The 12141-nt window shown below is 36.8% G+C and overlaps 1 long non-coding RNA gene across 1 annotated transcript; it reads right to left on the bottom strand.

Moving 5' to 3' along the window:
• Positions 1-1338: 1338 nt before the first annotated feature.
• LOC110310134 lies at positions 1339-11547 on the bottom strand. Its single transcript, XR_002379807.1, has 3 exons — positions 11532-11547; positions 5876-6308; positions 1339-1998 (listed from the first exon to the last, which is right to left on the bottom strand). It is a non-coding gene; the product is annotated as an uncharacterized LOC110310134 (long non-coding RNA).
• Between the last annotated feature and the right edge of the window lie 594 nt (positions 11548-12141).

Below are 12141 nucleotides of genomic sequence, written 5' to 3' on the forward strand. Positions count from 1 at the left end.
AAAAAAAAAAAAAAAAAAAAAACCAAACAAACCATAACCCTCAAGGACTGTACATTTACCTCTGTGCAACACTGCTTGCTTAGCAAGCCCCAGCGACGCTCCAATAAATGGAAATCTTAAATGGATGGCATACATTTAAAACTATATTATCAGAAAGAGCTGTGTAGTTAAATCAATATGAAATTTAATAAGAATATGCATTTACAATATAGCTTCAAAAACATATTCAGATCAGACATAGCTATTTTTATTCAATTAAGAAACAATTTTATCAAACATGACAAAATAAAATCATTACTAAAAGAGTAAATAAGAAATGTGAGGAAGACATTAAAACATGAAACTCTAAAATGTAATATTTGCAAAATCTGCAATAGAAAACTTGAAATATTCTACATTATACAGACCATGAACAATGCTAAAAGCAAGTAAAAAAGTTAATTTGTTTTCATATTTTCTAATTGTATGGCAATTTTAAAAGATAAATATTAGTTCACACACACACACACATATATATATACATACATACATATACATATATATATATATATATATATTATCTTTTGATTAATCTTTCCAGACTTTTCTTTCTTTCACTGTACTGTTCACATTCATTATTTTTTATAGCAGCATATAGACCTTTCTAAATATGGATGTGTAAATTATAATTCCCAACTTTTTAGTGACAGTGGAAAAATACCACAGAAAGTTTCAGTTCTCAACAGATACAGTTAAACATTGCTATCACTTGCTGTACAATTGTATCTATTAATTGTGTGCATGAAGAAATTTTGTTAACTTGGATTACATCATTTGTGAGGAGCAATGCACTTTTATGACTTCTGAGTCCTTCTGGGGCTCTCAGTGCAATGATTCATTTCCATAAAGTGGGATTCTTTTGCAAACTAGCCTTTGGATCATTTTCCTCTCAAGAATTGGGCAAGAAATCTGTGATGCCACAACCTTCATCTTACTTCAGTTCAGTTTCAGCCATTTTTGTAAAGTATAACAGATATATTCTTAGTACTGGAGCATCCTAAACTGAGAATCGATATATGAGTTAAACTTTTTCAGTCTTAGGTATCCTTTTTTGCCCTTATAACCAGCAAAATTAAAAAATATCATAACAAACAACAATCAATGTTATTTACATATTACTGAATGATATTTTTATCATGAATAAATTTAGACTTTTCTAATATTCCACTTTCCTTCAAAAAAAAAAATTAACCAGAACTAAAAGGCCAGAATACTCAGGGAATACATGTACAAGTTAAATAGAATTAATCTGGAATACAAGAAAAGCCATATGTGAATTTGAGATTACATAAAATATGCAACTGAAGTAATATTTTTTACTTTGCTTTTTTCTTTGTATTAATTAGTAATTTTTAGTTAATTAATTTTTACACTACTTATTTTATTCCCCAACCCTGTCCACCCTCCAACTCTGAATCTGCTGCATCCTATACCTCCTCCCCACCCCCTGTATTCATGTGCATGTCCCCATCCCCCATCCCACCTGACCTCTAAATTCCCTGAGGCCTTCAGTCCTTTGAGAATTAGGTGCAACATCTCTGAATGAATGCAGACCCGGAAGTCCTCTGCTGTATGTGTGTTGGGGGCCTCATATCAGCTGGTTTATGCTGTCTGTTTGGTGGTCCAGTGTTTGAGAGATCTCAGGCGTCCAGATTAGTTGAAACTGTTGGTCCTCTTGCAGGATCGCCCTTCTCCTCAACTTCTTTAAGCCTTCCCTAATTCAACAACAGGGGCCAGCTGCTTCTGTCCATTTGTTGGTTATAAATATCTGCATCTGAATCTTTTAGATGCTTGTTAGTTCTTCCAGTGTTCGGTCATGCTAGGTCTCTTTTTGTGAGTGCTCCATAGACTCAGTAATAGTGTCAGGCCTTGGGACCTTCCCTTGAGCTGGATCCCACTTTGGGCCTGTCACTGGACCTTCTTTTCCTCAGGCTCCTTTCCATTTCCATCCCTGTAATTCTTTCAGACAGGAAAAATTATATGTCAGAGTTGTGACTGTGTGATGGTACCCCAATCCCTCACTTGATGTCCTGTCTACCTGAAGACCCAGCTATACCTTAAAGATGCCCCACCAAGCCATAGCGGCACATGTTCCACTATGTTCATAATGGTGTTATTTGTGATAGTCAGAAGCTGAAAATAACCCAGATGTCCCACGACAGAAGAATGGATATAGAAAATGTGGTTCATTTACACAATGGACTACTACTCAGCTATTAAGAACAAGGATATCCTGAGTTTTGCAGGCAAATAGATGGAACTTGAAAATATCAACTTGAGTGAGGTAATTCAAACCCAAAAGGACATTCATGTTATGTATTCACTAATAAATGGATATAAGTCAATAAAAGAAAAGTACAGAATACCCAAGATAGAGTCTATAGAACTCAAAAATATCAACAAGCTGAAGGGCCCAAATGAGGATGCCTCAGTTGCTCTTGAGAGGGCGAAGAAGAAAGCAATCACAAGTGCAATGGAGGGTAGGGATGAGGTGAGAAGGACAGGGGGGGAGAGGTAAACCTGATCTGGTGTTGGGTGAGAGAAAAGGACTGAAGCCCTAAGGGCAAGCAGAAAGAATGGAAACAGTCAACCTTGGGAGATAGAAGGTTGGGGGAGGGGGCTCCAGAGTGCAGCAGACATCTGTGAGGTGAAAGACACTCAGGACAGAAGGGGGGGGGGGCTTAGATGAAATGCCCAACATAGGGAAAGGGAACTTAAAGAGCCCTCCTGCAGCAGGAATTTGCTTTTATTTATAACATAAAATCCTGAAATAAAGGCTTAATGGTTTCCACTAGAAATAATTACTTTAAGTAAGATGAACATATGAGTTCTCTGAATATGATGATCATTTTTACACACGTGTGGGAATACATTTTTTCTGAAACTACCTATTGCCTTGAAAAACTGAACTTTAGCAAGGCAACATAACCACATTAATAATGTGTCTTGACTTATTTTTGATAAATGTGCTGAATCTGCCATTCTACTGTGAATTCATCCTGATTTGTTTATTTATCCTTAGAAGGGAATGTAACAATCTATCTTTACTACTTCCCAAGTAATCAGGTTTTACAACCTAATCTAAATGCATAGCTTGAATCTGAAACTATATACACTTCCATGCCTCTTAGAATAAGAGAGTATGTGTTGGTATGTTTAAGAGTGAGAGTGCATGTGTGTGTGTGCATGCATGCATGTACACATGTGCATGCTTGTGCATATATCACTTCCTGAAAGCAGCTTAGTGTTTGAAAGCAACTGTAAACAAAAGAAAAATATCATAACCGTTGGAAGAAACATGTGGATTTACATTGATAATGTTTACTCTTTCTAGTGCAGTTCTGTGTGAGATTGTATCAGTAAAGTAAATTCTTCACTTTATCTTCCGTTAAACAATTCTTAAAAAGAAATCTTTAATTCTACTTTATTCCATGTTTTCTGTAAGGGTTAAAAATGCAAAGCAAATTACTTTATTAAGGGGAGACAATACAGACAGACAGAGGTCAGGTATATATAATACACTGACTACAGTTTACAAATTGCAGAGAGCAGGAAGATACATGGAAAGAAGTGGAGGATGCAATTTTAACTCACACTTGGTCTAAACTCTTCTAAGAAGGCTCTTTATTCTTTAAAGTACTATCTATACACAGGAAGGTACACAAGGTATTACATTTTTTACAGTTTCAAATGGTTGTGTATAAATATTATGAGGCAATGAAGTACTTACATTGTAGTAAAAATATTAACTTATTTAATATATATATGTTATATATATATTAAATGTATATATATATGTGTGTGTGTGTGTGTATATATATATATATATATATATATAGTGTTACTGCTCAATTTTGAATATTTTGCTGCTTAAATATTTCGAACATTTACAATTAAACGCAACAAAGGTCGGTGAGGTATATATGAGATAAGACATATGCATCCTTTTTCCTTTTGACTATTTTGATGTAGGGCTCAGTGAGAATTCTTTTACTTTCTAATAGAAATTCATATAAGCCCAACTAACAAGGTCAATAACCAGAAGTTTCATAAGGGACTTGGCTAGTGCAAAGAGAATTAGACATCTCTAGAAAAAAGTGGTACATTTTTCTGTCACTGTCTCCATGGTCCTCTCTCTACTATGCATCTTCACACCTTTTGCTAATCATGTCTCCAGAGATACTAGAAACAAAGAATGATTATTCTTATGTCATTGGGTCTAGTTCTTGATTGCAAGGAAGTTTCCCAACTGAATACCTGTGCACAAAGAAATCTATGTGCATCAACAGTCTCATTTAATTTATTTGAGACAAGATAAACCAGTGGGAGACCCTAGAGAAACTGTTCTGGCTGCTCCAATGGACCAGCCAATGCTCCATGGGGTTTGCAATTTCCCATCAGGACCTCATCTATCTGCAGATCACGGCAGGATGGGAACCTGAGAGAGAAGGGCTGCCTCACTGAGTTAAAGACATGAAGACAGCATACAATGCAGCCCAATAGAAAGAAAAGTATTCTCAGAGGAAGGAAATATTTTACAAAGACAAAGAAATGACCTGAAGATTATGGCAGAGGAACTTGTGCTAATTGCTGGAGAGAGAGGAGAGAGAATCTTTGGAGACAAGTAACAGACTACATGACATCTATGACTTATTAGGTTATCACATGCCCACATGGAACACAGCAAAGTGACTGCTAGCCTTTTCTAGTATTTGAAATGATAGCAACTATGACAGGTACTTGGGAGGAAGTACAAAAACAAGAAAATAGTGTCTGTATATACTTCTAAATTTTTTTCTGAGTACACAATATATTTCATATCACCATTCTGTCTAACTAAAGAAAACTGGCACATCTGAATCTGTAAATATTGAAAGTAAAGGTTAAATTCACCAAAGTGAGTAAATGTCACAGTCATCAAAAAAAAAAAAAAAAAGGGGGGGGGGAGATGTAACAGAAGACGGAGTCTTCAATTAATTCCAAACAGTTCCATAAATGCAAACTACCATCTTAACATGGAAACTGTAAGAATTGAATTGTATATGCAATCGTAGATGGTAAAACACTTTCCTGTAACTATTTTCAGATATGATGAGAAAGAACTCCAAGGCTATCAATGGCAAATATTTTTCAATACAAACAGGACCCGAAATTTGAGCAGAAGCCTCAGAACACATATACCTCCCCAGTGCACATACTCCGTGGCTTTGAATGCTAAGTGGCAACAGGAAACTGAACTAGAACAAACTGTTACAAATCCCCTCAAATGTTCACAAGCTTTAAGATCATAAATATGCAATCCATTCTCAAGCAGTTTTACCACCTTAATGCATGTTCTTTGTAGAACATTTCAGAAGTAAATAGATTGTGCTTTTTTTGTTCCATAATTGAGAAATAAATGTTTTCAGTAGTTCTGTTTTATTTTCTCCCAAATATAACTCTCACAGGCATCTATGTCAGAAAATTATTTCCTCACTTACTGAAAGAAAATTCACTATAAATGGTCATTTCATTATATACATTCAAAGTAAATCCATGTTAGCTTATTTCCAGAAATATATCTTATGAATATAAAAGGCTGTGTCCAGTAATATTAGTGTTGATATTTTCAGGCCATGCTCTAAGAATGGATATACCATTTAATTTTAATTTCAGAAATTGCCTTTTGTGTTCACTAGGAAACTAACAACACAAACCTAAACACCATATGTATAGAAAGAATTTAGAGGTACTTTGTTCCCTACTACAAAAATGTGAATTTTTGCATAAGACCTTTCCCGCCATCCCTGCCTTTCCCTCTTCCCTTCCCACTCTCCACTTCCAGGCACCTTCTCACCTTTCTCTAAATTTTAGAATATTTCTTTCGAGCTGCTACCACATTGATATTGCAAAGGAAACCCGAGTGTTCTGATGTGAATGTGGTGCACAGTGCTACTCCAAAACCTCACAGACTTGTTGTCACAGGGGCTGTGGCCAGATTACTCATCACCCCCAAATCAAGCAGGCTTCATCATCTGAGTGAGGCTCTCTTTGAAAAATTAACAGACAGAAAATGTGGTAGTGGAAATGAGATTTCATATCAGACACTACCCAGTTTTTCCCAAAGGTCTTTTGGCCAGCTTGAGTCTCAGGATTCAGCCACAGAGTCTCAGAAGTAATAAAAGCATGACTGCAGAAATGACTAGGCTCCACTCTTGGACATACTGAATGGCACACTCAGAGAAGTTTCCCTAGACAGTCTCCAAAGCTACTATGATGGGATTTCGGGGCTGCGAAAAGAAGGAAAGAAAGCCAATGTGAAATCCATCAATCTTAAATTATGGCACTTAAATCATATTCATTTAAAAGCTCTTTATTTATAATAGCCAGTTATTTATAATAACTGGAAACAGCCTAGATGTCCCTCAGTGATAAAATAGATAAATAAAATGTGATACATTTATACAATGAATTATAACTCAGTGTTAAAAAATATAATCATGAAATATGCAAATGGATGGTAACAGAATCATCCTGAGAGACACAGACCCAGAGAGATAAATATAGTAAGTATTCATTTATAAGTAGATATTTGCAATGAAATATAATAAGCAAGCTATAATCCTAGACCCAGAGTGAGTTCGGTAAAGAAGAGTGACTAAGGGAGTATGCATGGAGATTCCTGAGGAGGTGAAAAGTGGTAGGGTAGCTCTTAGGGGATTCCTGGGGACAGGTGGAGATGGGAGCAGGGGATTCTGATGGGCATGGAAGGAGATAATGTCGGGAGAGGCAATTGGAAAAAGAGGGCACTTGAAAGCTGTTGGGAAAACCTAGTGGAGTGGAAGTTATCTGGAAGTGCTCCTAACTAGGATCTTTAGAAAATGAAGTCTCAAATGGCCATCTTTTGAAGCCAGGCAAGGCTCCCACTGGAGAAAATGGAGAGAACTGTGTTGTTGACCAAGAAGGTCCTATAAAAGTGCCCAATCAACCTAAATTGTTGCTAAACACATTTTTTTTTCCTTCTGAATATTGACAGTCAGCAGAGCCCATTGCCAAGGACAACACCCATACAACTCATTGAACATGGAGAAGTCATTTGGGTGACTACATGGAAACTTTTCTCCTACATTCCCATCTCTTTGGTCTGGGAAGGTACTCTGAAGGATCCCAAAAGAGAAATGTAAACTCCAACACAGCCACAAAATGTTGAAACTACAATTTTTTTTGTTGCCACCAAACTTGTAGGGGTAGCCAACCAATGCCTGATTTAACTTAAGACCCACTCCTTGAGGAACCCATACCCATCACCCAGTAAACAAGAACCATAGACTAGATAGATAGCCCATAGACCTAGGGTAAAACAAAACATTACTGGCCAAACAAATCAAAACAGCAATAAGAACATAACCCTAAAGATATTCTGCTATAATCATAGATCAGTGCCTTATCCAGTCATCAGACATCTAAGAGGCTTTCTGCAGCTCCAGATGAAAACAAATGCAGAGACCCACAGCCAGATGTTACAGCTGAAAGAGAATAGAAGTTGGAAGTCCCTGTCAAGCTCAGGGAAGTCCACAAAAGAGAAGGAAAGAAAGTAGGAACCAGAGGGGATGGAGGATATCAGGAGAACACTGCCCTCTGAACTAACTAAGCAAGGCTCAAATGAGCACATAGAAACTGAAGAAGCAGGCACAGGACCTGCAAGGATCGTCACCAGGTCCTCTGAATGTTAGCTACTAGCTTAGTATTTTTATGCCACTCCTGACTGTGAGAACAAGTGGGTCTCTCTGAGTACAAATGTGCCTGCTCTTGGAACTCTTTTCCTTCTATTGGGCTGCTATGTCCAATTTCAGTGTAATGGATTTGCTTCATCTTACTGTTTTATTTTGTCATCTCTGGTTGTTATCAATTGGAAATGTTTTGTTCTAATTAGAGACAAAACAGGAGTGGATCAGGAGGGATAGAATGGGGTGAGAAAAGGGAGACACACAGGGAAGAGAATCAGCAAAAGGAAAACAGTATGCTTATAACCTTGAGGAAAGAAGATTGCTTGAACCTAAAAGTGTCTCAAGGCCATCAATGGAACATTGGGTGTCAGCTTCTGAAAAGCTTTAAATAAACAAAGTGAAACAAAATATACTCAAAACTCATGCGACTCATGCTATACACATAAACTTAAATCACAATGACAGGAAATTAAATGTGAATAATTGTGGCATTTATATTTTTACAAATTCAAATATGAAATAGAAATTAGGTTTGTCATTTTTTCAGCTACATAAAAATCTGCTTCTACCATCATTTTATTTTATTGCAAAAGAAGAGCTGACACTGAATAGACAGGTTTTATCCTGTTTTTGCCAGATGTATGGATGAAATATCATTACTTTTGAAATATGCCAAGTTCACCTATATTAACAAACAGTTGTGCCCCTGCCTTTCAGGGCACCCCTCTCTTAGTTGTGGATATTTTCTTTTATGAAAAGGGCAAAGTATCAGTTTTGAATAACAGTATTGCTACCAAAATCCCCCTCCACTTAAGGAAGATTCACGTATTGATCCCCATTGAATACCAGTCCTTTCTTCTTTGGTCTAGAGAGGCTACTTTCCAAGAGTGAGTGGTTACTGAAGAGACTAATGTTGGGGATTCAGAATAAGCCTACCTGACTGTTGCATTCTCAGCCTTAAGCAGGACATCTATGTCACCTCCTCTAAGATTTCTTAACTGCAGCTTTAAAACAATGACCTTGGTGGAGATACAGCCTACTCCACAACCATACATAGGGCATGCAAAATCTGTCAAGAAAAAGATCTTCCGTAGTGAACCGAATATACACTTGGACTTTGTGAAATAGCTGTAACCTTTGATGGATTTTACCTTCTTTTGGGTTTTGGATTACACATTATCCTTTTTGTAATTGTCAGTTCTACATAATGAATAATAACATATATTTAAAGATGTATGTAAAATTTGCTGACTATACAGCAAATTTGATTTAGATTATTTCTTATTGTTGGATAACATTTAATAAGCAACATCAACTTACCTTAAAATCAACATCTTTACTCTTTGGCAAAATATTTTTTTGTATTGAATACTGGTGGTTGTATGCATGTGTGGGTGTGTGATATATGCAAATATATGCATATATGTGTGTGTTTATGTGTTTGTGTGCATAAGTATTTATGTGTATTCTATGTGTTTGGGTGTATGTGTATATATGTGACATTGATATTGGGTGTCTCCCACTATAGCTTTATGTATTGAAGCAGGACCTGTCACTTAACCTGGATCAAATTTATTTGGATATTTTAGCCTTATAGCTTGTGCTGAGGATGGCTTGACTCTGCTTCTTGTGCACTAGGATAACAGAAAAATTAGCATGATGCCTTCCAGTCTTTCTATAGTGCTGGGATCCAAACTCCCTTCTACACCCTGTATAGCTGTCCACTAAACTGTCACCTCGAATCTCTTCTGTAGCTTTAAAAGACTAATTAAAAATACGTATTCTACTAGGATTTTTAAAAAGGTAAAACACTAAATTATAGAGTAGATTGTATTCTTCTCTGAAAATAGACAACAATAACCAAAGAGCTCTGAGAGCATTGTGCTCAAACTTTTCAAAACTCATTTTGTCACTGCAAGCGTTTAGGGAATTTGTAGAGCTGGAACTTTCTCTGGCTTCTGATAGGCACAGCAAGTCAATGTAAGTTGCAGGTAGGCACTCCTGTGCATTAATTAGAAAAGGTCAAGCTGTGCAAAGGAAATGAGTGCAGTTCACATGGGTAAGAGCTTAGAAAGTACAAGCTGTGACAATGAATTCCAAATCTCCACTAATTACCGGTGCTTGCTACAAATAAAATGATACTGAATGTGCAAGCATGCTCCAGACAGAACTTTTTGCCTTCCACAGAGATTTGAAGAAAATGAAAATATGCTTTTTAAAGTGGTATGCAACTTCTAATACTCCTTTAAAACTTATAATGTATTATTCCAGTACTGGGAGATGGGTGCGTGCTTATTCCTATTTTAACTCTGAAAAAAATCAATATTCTGAACAACTAACAGGAGAAGGTGAAGATTGTCATTAACAGGATGAATGGAAATTTACCCTGTGTTTTTGGAAATAATTTTACATTATGATTTCTTATATATGAAACAAAAACTTAGCATTTGGTTTGATTCTCACAACATATTTTCTTGTAAATCTTATGGAGTTCAGAAGCAGGTTTTTAACAAAGAAGCAGAATGCATGAAGTTTAATTCCATATTAAACCTATACTTTTGGTGTTACCAAAGCCATATTAAACAAATACGTTCATAAAATCTTATAAATCCTGACCATGCTACAGTTTCTTAATAGAATATATTTGAGGTTTACTCATATTTATAACTTTTATCAAACGTATAGAAGCACCTAATTCACGTAGTAAGTAGAAACTTTGCAGATCAGGCTCTATTGAAAACTCACATTTGAAATCAGTATGCAGTCACTTGACCTAGAAGAAATTTCTAATACTATCTTGGTGTTTTATTTCTGTGAAAAGAAATCACAACAATAGCAACTTTTACTTTCAAAAATAAAAAAAAATAGTTGGGGCTGGCTTACAGTTCAGAGCTTTAGCCAATAAATGTCATGTCAGGAAGCTTGGTGGCATGCAGGCAAATATGGTCCTAGAGAAGTAGCTGAAAGTTCTACATCTTGATTCCCAGGCAGCAGGAAAAGACTGCCCCACTGGGTGTGAATTGAGTGTCTGAGACCTCGAACACCACCCACAGTGACCATTTCCTCTAGCAAGGCCTTAGCTACTCCAGCAAGACTTTAATAGGGCTACTACTCTCTATGGGTCTATGGGGGCCATTTTTATTCAAACTACAACAAATACATACATAGAGATTTCTGAATATACTATATGGTAAATATATACATTATCACATAGCATATGTAATTAATTCATAATATATGTTATTTCTCTCTCTCTCTCTCTCTATATATATATGATATAATGCAAAATATGTTATAGTAAAAAGAGAAAGAGAACAATATAAGAGAATTTTGTCTCTTTCCTATCATATCAAGTAGGAAACACAATTTAAGAAAGGACAGAAGGTAAAATTCACAGTCATTTGGCCTAAATCATCCCAAGCATTCAGGGGACAAATGGAAAAAGCATAGACTCTTCTTTCAAATAGTGGTGTAAGTAAATCACAGATACCTAAACATGTTTCAACTAGTAATTGGCTGAGAATAAAATCTTAGTGTATTACGATGTTCATGGCTGATGAGCAGCCTGGCCAATTCCTTCCCAAACACTACAGTCTGCATGCTTCTCAGGAGTCCCTCAGTGACCAAAGACACAGGTGAGAATTTTGCCCAAATACCCATGCCAGCTGGGATACTCACACAACCCAGCAGACTCGGGACTTACCCACCCCTCCAACCCCCACCCTGAGCTCCACCTCCTTTCCAGTTTACTTCCCCACCCAGGTTAGACCAGTAACAGATACCAACCCAAAAACTACAGCCTGTAATTCTCCCAGGAGTTCCACGGTAACCAAGGGCACAAGAGGTTCACATTAACCAGGGACACAAGAAGCCAGCTCTAACCAGATTTAAAAAAGAGGCCCACACTAACCAGAGACAACATTGTCTGCCTCCAAGGAGACCATCTCAAACTCAGGTCACAGAGCTCTACCTGCCCTCAAACAGGCCAGTTCCAGTTAGAGACACCCTGGCCAGTTAAAGAAGAGAGAAAGAGATGGACAGAGGCAAACATAAAACCATAAGCAACAGAACCCAATGCACTATTCGATTGGCACTATTAGAACCTAGTTATCCTACCAAGCAACACTCCTTCCCTAACACACATGAAAAGCAAGACTTAAAATCCCACCTCATGGACACAATAGAGACCTAAGGTAGGATGTAAAGAATCTCATAAAAAATAAAGGAAACAGCAGAAAGCTTATATACTCTTGGAAACTGAACAACTCCCTGTTCAATTATAACTTGATCATGGAAGAAAGGAAGGGAGAGAGAGAGAGAGAGAGAGAGAGAGAGAGAGAGAGAGAGAGAGAAAGAAAGAAAGAAAGAAAGAAAGAAAGAAAGAAAGAAAGAAAGA

This window comes from Mus caroli, chromosome 15 (assembly GCF_900094665.2).
Source record: "Mus caroli chromosome 15, CAROLI_EIJ_v1.1, whole genome shotgun sequence".
NCBI classification, from domain to species: domain Eukaryota; kingdom Metazoa; phylum Chordata; class Mammalia; order Rodentia; family Muridae; genus Mus; species Mus caroli.